Here is a 12,124-nt window from a genome sequence, read left to right as displayed (position 1 = left end):
TTGAACCGTGTTACCTTGTTAGATGTGTATCATTTCTATGAAAATGTTGACCACCCATCTCTGATTTGCGGGATTAGAGAGAGAAGTCGATGAGTTTTCTAGATTATGTTTTTACATGGAATAAAATGGATCATGGATGAGACTGAGCATTTTACACATAAGCCTTATAGAATAGGGAGAGTTTTTCCTTAAAGTCATGTTTTCAACAAAGAACAAGTACTAGTTATTACGTGTGTCTCTAAAGAAAAGATAAACATCGGTGGCTGTATTCTGATAAGTTTATAATCAATTACTAAAAGAAGACATTCCTTTTCTAGTCTCAATAGGAGAAATAAAGCCTAGAACTAGAAGATACCACAGATGATGAAATCTGCTCTCCTATTCCCGGAACTTAACTTTAAGTGACTCTGTTGATCCAGGAAGTCTTTCAGAGGTTCATGTTGAACAATTTCAAGGATTCCAGTTATGCTGCCTGCAATTTTCTATATGTAGTGAATTCCTTTGTTCAGACATTGCTAAGGGGATGTGTGTGTGTGTGTGTGGGGAGGTGTGTTTGTAACAGTGCTAATGGATGGCAGTATTATTTACCTGTGCAGCTAGCATGGAGCAGGAGCTCAAGGACCTGACAGCGCCTGTAACGCTAGGACAGGAATAACCATGTTGCAGCGCTGTGACTGCCAACCAGCATCTCTCCTCACTCCGGTAATTGCTTTCCTTTGCCCAGTGTGGGTGTGTGTATCTCCCACCTGTCCATACCACAGCTGCTTCTGCAAAGTACGTTTCTCTTTGAATCACCTTGGACAGCTACCTGCTCGCTTTGTTGTTTTTGTGCAGTGGGAAATCTACAACAACCACCCCACATGAATAATACTCACTGTTACAGAAGGACTGTGTGAGAAAATATCCCTATTTCTGTCTAATATTTCAATTCCTTACACCACCAACACAGCCCTGCTTTATGTGTATGGATTGCCTTTTTAAAGATGCAGGATAACTAGCAGAAATTGTCCCATGTAAAGAGAAAGCTTAGTATCAGATATTGAACTATTTCCCGTGATAAACAACTACTAATAAGCATCTCCGGGCATGCCTGTTTGTATCCATGTGTAAACCAACAGAATAGTCAAGATACATAGAGAATTGCCTCTTGGACAGCAGCACACAGTTGCATCTTCTCATACCACACGTCCACAGATATTTCCAAGAGAATGGAAAGAGGAAGAAAGGAGAGAGAAAGGAGGGAAGGAAGAGGGGAGGTAAAGAAGAAGGAAGGGATGGAGTCAGCCTAGGTGCCCTTCACCAGATGAACACAAAAAGGAAATGTGGCATTTCTACACAGCGGTGCTTGATTCAGGCAGGAAATGAGGGCGATCGTAAGCCATTTTCTTGTAAAAAAAAAAAAAAAAAAACCAAAAACACCAACAAAACACACACACCTGTGTTGAAAGGATCCAAGCAGCATTTCCTCTCTTGGAAATAAACTCACTGTGAACGAGACGAAAGCTCATGTGGAGGTGCCAGAGAGGAGCACCGGCGAGCTTGGCGTTGTTCCCCTGCAGGGTCTGTAGGTAGCAGAGCATGGAGCTTGGTGTCCAGTCCCTGGAGAGCTTTACCGTGGGAGCAAGCACTCCAAAGGGCCTGCACGCTGTGTGGCGCAGCCCATCTAGAGGTGGCCACTCCCTCACTGCAGCTCTAGGACAAAATGCATGAGTGCAGAAGACCCCAGCACTTCCCCCGACCCCGAGTTGCCTGTCCCTGTACCCCTCGGGTCATACTAGAGGGCATACAGTGTACCCAGTTTCCCTCAGCTGAGAAATAGCGGAGTCTGCACTCACCACCATCATGTCTTCGGTTCAGGGCAACTAGGAAGAGGCCAAGGCAAGGGCAGAAATCAGCAAGTTAAGCCTCAGTTCTATTGGAGGAATACTTGTTGACCAGCAGCCTACTCCACCAGTGGAATAGCGTCCGCAGAGGATGGCAAGTTTTCCCGCGAACTACTGGAGCAGCATGGATGGGAAGGCATGTCTTGGGAAGACACTAGCATCACGATGAGCATCCAGCAGAACACAGAGGGAAGGCGTCTGGAGGTGTCCTAAGAAGGATCTGTTGAACAAAATGTACAAGTGAGAAGTGCAAGTGTAAAGGCTTCACTGTGGAATTCCCTCTGCAGTGATGCACCGTGTGGAGTTAGAGGTTCCTGGTGGTAAAACGTACTCTGGAGGAAAGAGAAAAGGGAGACGTCTTGGACGCCTTATTGGACTAGAGGCCGGAGAAGATGCACTCTGTCACAAAACAGTGAACATTTGTTGACCCCTTATTATATTTTCATCTGATTTCAAATACAGCATCTCTAATATATCTCTCACATTATCTGTAAGGTTATCTATGATCTGTCCAACCTCTCTGTAAGGCGGCTATGTTTTGTTCGACTTTTTTAAATTTTGTGTTCTTGTAAAGACGCTGTTCAGTGGGGGTACAGTTTCACGAGCAAGGCAATGAGTATATTTCTTGTTGAGCATTGTTACCGCCTCCTTTGTTGTTCTCCCACAATCCCTTTCCTCCCCTCCCTCCCTGCCCCCTCCTCCCCAAAGTTGTAAAGTTCATTTCCGACATAGTGTCTTGTGAATATCATCGTTGCAATGGGGCATCCTGCATCCTTGTTTCAGCGTTTCGTTATTCCCCTTCGTTTGATTTTTACAAAAGAGGAAAATGCGACTCCCAAAAGGTATGCCACTGACCTTCGATCCCAGCACTGGATGGCATCCCTACCTCCAAAGAACACATTTATCCACGTGGTGCTTTCTGTATATCAGGCTGAACTCTTCTTTTTCTAAACGTACTGCTTTCAAGTTCTCTAGACCAACAGCACTTTTATATGGTCATTAAGGGACACCCGCCATCTCTGTGAACACGGGAAATAGTCCCCGTGTGAGCCCTCCTGGGGCTACTGTGCAGTAAGAGTAAAATTGCTCTGGGAAGAGAAGGGCAGTAAAGGGGCAGTGCTGAGGCTGCCGCTTCATTCAGATGCTCAGACCGCTTGGTTGGGAGCAGAAGGTTGAGCACCATTCCAAGGCACTCGGGCTCTGCAGACGGACAGGCGGGCAGTGGCCAATTCAAACCTCAGAACACGAATACGGAAGAACCAAGAGCCACTTCCAAGTACAGGTGTATGCACTGGTGAATCAGACTTCACCTGTTTCCGTTCAATTTAAATTTTATTAAGTTCTTGTCATATGCTGACATTATAGCAATTTTAAGAAGACAGTTCTCCTTTTCCTTCGAATGCTCCCATCCTAGAGACGCCTATCCGATCAAATTCATCAAACAATACAATCAATAAAACATTAAGTACCTAAGAGTGTGGGTTTAGTTACTTTTATTGTCACTGTGGCAATTTACTTGACGAAACAATTTAAAGAGGAAAGATCTGCATGGGCTGACGGGACCCCAGCCAGAAGTGGACATGGAGAAGAGCAGTTCGCCTCGTGGTGGCCATGAGGCAAATCAGAGAGTCATTCAGAAGCGGGGATGAACAGGACCTTGCCATGGCGTGACTTTGCTCGGTGGATTAGAGCTCTTTGCGATTAGGAAACATGGGTTCATAAGCAGGCAGCCTCTGTAAGGGAATTAATTACCATCTGGAGGCCCCATCTTGATCATCTATAAAATGGGATTATAAGGTCATGACAGAGATGACCTGAACATGTATAAATGCACTTACCATGGAGCGCTCCCACGGTAATCGGGAAACCAAAGCATCCTGCGTCAGTACCACCACCATCAACTTCACCGTCGCCATTTTTGACATCATGGTTTGGGGCCACATCTTCTCTGTTCTTCCTAATATTCAGAAATGGAGCTATGGAATTGGTGTTTGTTCTCTGCCATTTCATGTGGAGAACTGGAAAGGCTCGTTTGGTAGCATGCAACCATCAGAAAACTTCTGGTAAAAGAGTAAGGAAACAAATGCTTGCTGTCCTTTAGAAAGAGAGAGAGACAGGAGTCACAGAAGCTCACAAGTATGAGTGTACAGCTGCCAGGACTCCTGCCAGCAGCCCTCTGTCAACTCCTGCCTAACGATCTGGGGGTTCTTTCTGTCCTTGGGTTTGCAAGAGATCACTGTATCATCATCATCATCATTATTATTTATTATTATTACATTTCTCCTTTTTGGCTCAAGACAACTTATGTCAACTTCTGCTTTCTAATATCCACAAGAGAAGTCAGCTTCAACCAGATCCCAGATAAGAAGGGAGCACTTCAGATTGTGATGGCGCAATGTGCCCACATGCACGTGGGCTGTGTGGCCTACCAGAGAGCAAACCTCCATCCGATCCGGAGGATCGCGGGGCCTGCCTGCTGGGCCTCCAGAAAGAAGCAAGCTCACTGGCCATCACTTGATAAACTTGCTGCGGCTGTACTTCACCCTGTGGAGAAGAATAAGCACTTTGGCAAACTGCACGGCCTCTCTCAGGCCGCTAGGGGCCTACTGAGCCTCTTCCTGCAGAGCTACCCACCCCCAGAGTCGGCTTGCCTAGTTATCCGGTGCTTGGAGTAGAAGAAAGAGAGGACAGGATTTTGGACAGAAGCCCAGGGATGAGCTCGGGGGAAATGTTCTAGAAGAGTAAGCAGGGTGGAATTCAATTAAACGTGGATTCTGTGGGACCTGGATAAGATGCGCATTCTAAACTGGTCACCATGTACAGGGATATTTTTGGAGCATGTGATTAAACTATTTGCAGGAGCCATGATAGCAACAATTGAGTCCTCCATATTGTTATTTTAAATGATGTAAGGCCTCCCATTAGCATAAAATGTAGGAGCATTGCTTGGTATATACACATGACGTAGTAAGAGCGGGAGATGGTCAGTCTGCGAATGGGGAACATTCAGAGAAGTAGCTACGAAGTATTTTCTGCATGATTTGGAGCCAATGGTTCCTCCGTGAGTGATGAGGTTGCACACAAACCAAAGTGGTAAAAATCTCCCTCTCATCAATCCTGGCCATTGAAGAAATAAATGGATTATTTAAAAATCGATATGAATAGACCTTGAGAGCAATGCCGGCAGAATTCAAAGAAGAGCTGTGGGCAGTGGACTTACTGTGTGTGTGTTGTCCTGTTGCTGTCTTTTGGGGCATTATGCCAACCTGTGAAATGTAGAACCAGAACACCCAACTTGCAGTGGGAAACGCATTAGCTTGTGCTTCTTCAACTGAAAGGTGTGGAGGTAGACAGCTTGCGGCTGGGGCACTGAGAGGTAGCAGAGCTGATGGCTCTGTATTTCACGCACCAGTTGTGTCTGCGAGATTACAGCTGTGATCACTCAACGTCTGCCAACTTGTCTGCAGCCAGAAGGCAAGAGCCGAGCAACGTGGCCATCTTCTCTGGCTGCGGCAATGTGGTACAATATCTTTTTCCTTTCTGAACCTAGAAGTTAATATATGCAGATAAAATGTTCAAGGGAGTCCTACAAAACTTTCATTACTACCAAAATTCAATAGCAAGGGATGGTTTTATTAAGCTTCATCATCTTTATTGTGTAGCTAGCCCAAGAAGATGAGAGTGGGAATGGATTGGTCAATGAATTGGTTGGGTGTATCCAGGAGACATTCTCCAGGCATATTAATGACTAGAAGAAGGGCTAAATAGGAATTAGAATGCAGGCTGCACAAAGGTCATCTTTGGCTTGTTGCAGTTGAAGAGCCAGATAGAATTTGCACCCATGCACACAGGACCCTGTGAGAGGCCTATTCTAATGGGAGTTGTAAGGATTTCTTTGCCACGGAGTTACTAAGGTTTTGCTATACTCAAGAGTTCCAGTGTCGTCTGTTGTAGTTTACCTAGCTACTATCTCAAAGTGATGGAGACCTGATGTTTTTTTTTAAGGCACCCAGACCATCACATAACCACGTTAGTTTGAACAACTCCCAGAATTTATAAGCAGATTTTTGTTTTTGTGGGTTGTGGGACTTGAACTCTGGGTCTGGACCCTGTCCTTCAGCTCTTCAGCTCAAGGTTAGCGCTCTATCACTTGAGCCACATCACCTCTTCTGGTTTTCCAGTGGTTCACTGGAGATAAGAGTCTCACAGTTTCCTGCCTAGCTGGCTTTGAACCACGATCCCCAGGTTTCAGCTTCCTGAGTATCTAGGATGACATGCATGTGCCACCAGCACCCAGCTAGCAGATTTTTTAAAGTTTCATGCCAGGATGAAGTGATGCATATGTATTGGTACTCATTGTGAGTCTCACCTGGGATATTGCTTTCAGAATTAAGTCACAGGAATGGATGTGATTTCTACTTTCTATAATCGTGTAACTTTTTCTTCTTCCTGTTTCTAGCTGGAAATCACAGTCAGAACAGAGTTGGGGCTGGCTGGCTTTGGTTGGCGCTGGTCTTCTATTATTCTCGTATGGTTTTATGGCAATTTCTTTCCACAGAGGTCTTGGTTCCCCTATGAGATCACCTACGTTCTAACCTTGTTCCAGAATCTGCCTCCCAGAGAATGTAGACTGTGATGGCATTTGGTCTTAGCCTTTAGCTGCAAAATAACGCACCGTGGCAGCAGAGGCATCACTAAATGCTCACACACTCGATACCTAGGCTTTTAGTCATTGCCCAAGTCTTTTCCACTGAGCTTAGCCCTGACAGATTTCTGAATCTATTACCTGAAGAATGGCACTCTGTGATGGATATCATTTTCTGTTCTTCATTATCTCTTAACTCATACTCAAAGGTTGTGCTTTAAATGTCAATTTAACCGCTAGGTCTACCTATTCTCATCTTCCTTCCCCAGGTAACTAGTTTTTGATTCCTCAGTAAAGTATTCCCACAGCTCACAGACACTCCATTGTACATCACTTATCATAGAGACATTGTTTTTGGTCAAGTGTCTCACTTCTACCAATTAGATTATAAACGTATGGGTGAGAGAGTTGCTGCCACCACCCTCAGTACACTGTTGCACATATGATACTTACTTGGCAAATATTTTGTGAATGAGCCTGTAAATGAATAAATTTCAGTTTGCCGTTTCAGAAAGTGCTTTCTAATTAAACTTACATATGCAGGGTTTTATGTGTAGTTCTATGTGTGTGCATGCGTGCATTTGGCTGTGTATGTATATGTGTATATGTGGATATAGTCCACAAAAAGAGGCCATGTTTAAATACTTCTTTATTTTACAATGGATAGGAAAAGCCTTAGCTGTAACATTTAATAGGGGGCTAAAGTACATTGCAATGACACAAGTTATTGCATTCCAGCTCATCTGGTATGCCAGTAAAACATACTCAGGGATCTAAATGATGGCGTGTCAGCCATAGTGTGAGGAGCAGTTCAAGGTTCTTACTGATACTTCTCCCCAGAGCACATTTCATACATCTGCACAGCCGAGGGAGATTTATGGGGCTCCGGATTAGCTATTTTTGCAAAATAGATTCATTGAGAAAAATTTAATTATGCATCTCTACTATGCACAGTGGATTGAGTAGCAGAGTCTGAATGTCAGAAATCATTGTCAAGAAAGAAAATGAATATGGTAGACGAGAAATGAAATTCCCTAAGAGTCCAGACCAACCGTTTGAAAACTGTTGTAATTTATGACATTGCATCTGTTGGTTACTTTCAGAGGTCTTAAGGAAATTTGAGTTTCTTCAGATTTATGAATGATAAAAGGTAGCCACACATTTTTGGACAATATCTTATTTAAGAGCAGTGCCTTCATTTCAGTTGCTAAGAAAGTAATATAATTATGTTTATGAGAAGTAAAACCCTATAGCTGGCTGACCATTTCTGTGTAGTAAGATCAGGATCAGAAATGCAACATTCACTGAGTGTGTCATTTTAGTAAATACAAAGCTAATATTAAGATAACTTTTCACACCTATTTTAAATCCTATTTCCAGTACAGGACTAGGAAGGAACTTTTAAAAGACTAGCATCTTGCCTCACACATTGATACAGTTTCTTCGAATGTTTTATTTATTGCTAAATCAGTGAAGTTTAGCATAAATTTTATGCTTAATTAAAACATATTTAATGGACTATAAAATATTTACTTGGTAGCAAATAATTTTATTCTAGCATAAAACTGGTTGCCAGTGTGTAAATGATTAGAATTTAAGTGAATGTCCCTGTTATTAAAGAAATTGAGTCTTTCACCAGTATTATTATTTGTGTTTTTTATAGTGGAAATGCTGATAAGAATGTGCTTATTTTTAATGGGTTCACTTAGGGTTATTTATGATGATATCTTCTCAACAGATGTTACAGTTTTGCATTGCCAGAAATATGTGTTTGTTTTCCTTAAAATGAGTTCTTGTTTTTAGGAGAATACATAAATGCATCAGCCTTATGAGACCCTGAATATGTCCTCTGACAAATGCAGTTACAATCAATATGAGAAATGACAATGCTCCTAAAATCCACATGAAGATGGAAACGGAGGCCATTAGTCCCAACAAGATGACTCAAACTCTGTTACATCTGAGAAACAGACCTAACAGGCTAACAGTCTGGAGGAGGGAGGGGGAGGGAGAAAGGAGGGAGGAGGGAAGAAAGGAATGAAGAAAGTCGAGAGGGAAGGAGAGAGACAGAGAGACAAGAGACAGAGGGGAGAGAGAGAGAGAGAGAGAGAGAGAGAGAGAGAGAGAATGCCCAGCTCTTGGTTGACATGGAGTCTCATGATCTTTTACCCAGTCTGGCCTTGAACCAAAGCCTTCCAAACTCTACCTCCCAAAGTAGCCAAGATTCCAGATGTGGACCTCCGGCCCTGGCTACAGAACATATTTTTTTATTTAGTTGAGAAACATTTACAACTTGCTGCTGAGAAAAAAAAAAAAATAGTATTGGAGTTCAATTCAATACTGTATCAGAGTATCAGAGAGTCAAGTAGATGGTTGAAACTCCTGTTTCAATTATTCAATTTATTTATTCTTACAGATCATAAAAGTAAAGATAAAAATAAATGATAAAAATAAAAGAAGTCTAGTACATAGGCCTTACCCTGCCCGGCCCAAAAATTATAACCCTATAGAAATGATTGGATTATGATTATTCAAATATGACATCATTTTATGCCTAAAAATCCAAAAGTAAAAACTCTTAATATAATATTAAATAAAAAATACTAAATCAACAGAATATTTAGGAAGGCTGCTGAATAAAGATTAAATATATCAGCTCTATTTTTTATGTTAATACAGCAAGAACTTGATAATTTTATAAAAATTCCAAGCAATATATTTATAAAAGTGTCAAATGAAATGCCTAGAAATACACCTAAAATATCTCCACAGAGAAAGTTAAAACAGTTATGTGAGAAATGAAATAAAAACATAACTAATGGGGGATTACATCATTTATGTCCCAATATTCTGAATATTAATTCTCTCCAAATTGATCTATGTAATTATTCATTTCTGATTGAATGCTAAGCTTTCCTTCTTGAGTGGAAATTACCAAACTGATTATAAAATTTCTTCTGAAAACACAAAAGAGCCATAAGAATCTTGAAGAATATAATTAAAATATGTACTTTACCAGATGTCCAGATTTATGTGTTGACCATAGTTTAAAAATTATAGATTCACACAAGGAATCTACAGAACAGGAAATTCAGATACAGCCCCACAGCAGAAACTGACTTATCTATTTAGGCTGAAATGATAACCTTATTGATAAGTACTGTAAAATCAATGGGACCCGCATGAAAATCAGTGGACCCTGGTCTGGTCTCAAACCACATACAAAATTAGTTCTAGAAGGTTCTGTTTCTAAATGTGAAAGATAAACCAACCAAGCTTCTTAAAGATAACTTTCCCTGAGTTGAGGAGGACAAGCCAGAAATGAACTCAGACCTTAGGCCTCCTTCCAACCTTGTTTCCTCCATCCACTATCTGTGAACATGATCTGGTGCCCCACACTACTCCTGGACATTCTTTAGTTCCTTAAAATGAAAAAAAAAATGTGTATTCTGAGTAAAACCATAAAGATGACAAGACAAGGCAAAACTGGGGAAAGATTTCCAAAACACAGATTAAAGACTTGGATCCAAAATATCTGAATACCTCTTTATAACTATCTTATTCAAAATTTTATATATATATATATATATATATATATATATATATATATATATATATATGCCCTAATCAAAGAGCCCAAATATCTGCAACAGTTTTATTCAGTATACATATAACTTAGGTTTGGAACTCACTAAACTATTAAGCCATTTTCTGCCCTGTTTACAGGGAATATAAAAAATATCCGACTATTTAGTGGTATCAAAGGAATTTTATGGGCCTGGCTGAGAAGACACTTTTGCTACCTTTATTTAAGGCCAAACAATTTCTTGGAAATTTTGTATTTATAGCTTTCTTTTATTTTTTCTGGTAACAATGGGAGTCTTTTTCTTGACTAAAGAAGAGAGAAAGCCATTTGAAAAACAGAGAAATAGTAATTATATTTTATTAAGTTTCTAGGAACCTAAAGTCATACACTATTGATGTGAATTTTTGCTCATTAGCCAGATGGATCATTTTACTGTAGGTTAAATGAGAATTATTGTTGTGTATTTAGTGTAGGAATGATTATAGATCATATTTCATACAGCATATATTTGAGTTCCTATCTATTCATTTTTCTTTATGTATTTGCATGTTCTCTCTCACTTTACTTTTTTGTTCCCTTTCACATTTATTTATTTGTTGGATTCCTGTTTTTATCAAAGGAGACTGCTTTGCCCTTCTTCCTGCCCTCTTATTACTCTGTCTCTCAATTATTTCTCTAATGTCCTGACATAGTAATGGCATCATAACATAGCAAGACATTATTCAGTACAGCAAATAGTCAGGTGTGAAAATAGATTGTTTTCCTTCTACCTTTCCTATAGCCTTTGGTTCAAGTCTTTGAAAACCTAATAAAAACTACTGGCATTTTGTAAATTCATGACTTTATACTCTGTGGTGCATGTTTAACCATCATGAGAATTTACTCTATTATATCCTATAATGTAAACAAGTATTAGCTGTCTGTTAAAATAATGATAAATGAATTCTTAGCCCGTAAGCTAACAAGAAAAATAAATTGAATCGGGGTGTTTTATGTTAGTGATTTCAAACTCTTAGGGCAAAACCTCAAACTTTCTAGAACTAAATTTCAGCCTATCACATATGTTTGGAAGAGGAGGAAAGTAGAAAAAAATGACAGACTGTCATTATTTTTTCCTGCTTGCTGGCAGACAATACACTATATGTTATAAAACACACGATGTGAAAGAAGTCTAGAACCTTACAAATCAGTGTTCAGTTCTGAGAAGTCACTCCGAGACCACTTTTCTCCTACAGGTGCAAGGTCTTTCTCTATTTACAAAATGTCGTATTGCGTGACATGACTTCAGAGTTTTGTGAGAATCCGCCATAATCTTTACACTTCCCCTTCCATTCAAATGCAGTGATCTCTTAAGCGTGGCCAAAACTTTGCAGTGACTGCAGTCGTCTTTGGTGGTGGTCTTCATAAAACCATTTGGCAGCAATGAAACAACTCGTACCCTTCACACTGAAATTGCTTTTGGGATTTGAATCTGACGGAGTCACTCAGGTAGATCAGCCTGGAGTATTCTGGAAGATCATTCTTCCTTCTGCTTGGACAGAAATCAATTTGGAAAGAAGTAGAAAGACACACAGTTGGCCTGGCAGAGACTTGAGTAATGCTTTTGAAGGATCTACAAATTGCTTTTCCCATTCAGGTTCACAGTGGTGTCGTGGAAGGTTCTTGCCAAAATGGCAAGGGCCGTGGGATCTCACGAAATCCTGTGAGAGGCACAGAGTGAAAAGGAGTGTATAGCACTCATGGCTGCAATCTTGTACTCGATGCTCCTCAATCTGTTTCTGGAAGTGTCTTGGCTAGAAAACTCTCCTCTTTTTGCATTTCAGAAGAGAGACTGTGATATGAGAAGGAAAAACAACCTAGGCCCACGACTGTCTTTCCTTACTGTCTCAGGGTGTCTAGAATAATCCAGATTCATCCCGATCTCTCCCGAAAGTGAGGACACAGGATATTTCAGCAGTCTGCGTGCTTTGAACATGGAGAGCAAGAGAACAGAGATTTGGATCGAAGACC

The sequence above is a fragment of the Dipodomys spectabilis genome, unplaced genomic scaffold, assembly GCF_019054845.1.
Source record: "Dipodomys spectabilis isolate Male_0828 unplaced genomic scaffold, ASM1905484v1 ptg000258l, whole genome shotgun sequence".
NCBI lineage: Eukaryota > Metazoa > Chordata > Mammalia > Rodentia > Heteromyidae > Dipodomys > Dipodomys spectabilis.
Note: the sequence above shows the minus strand (reverse complement) of the source record.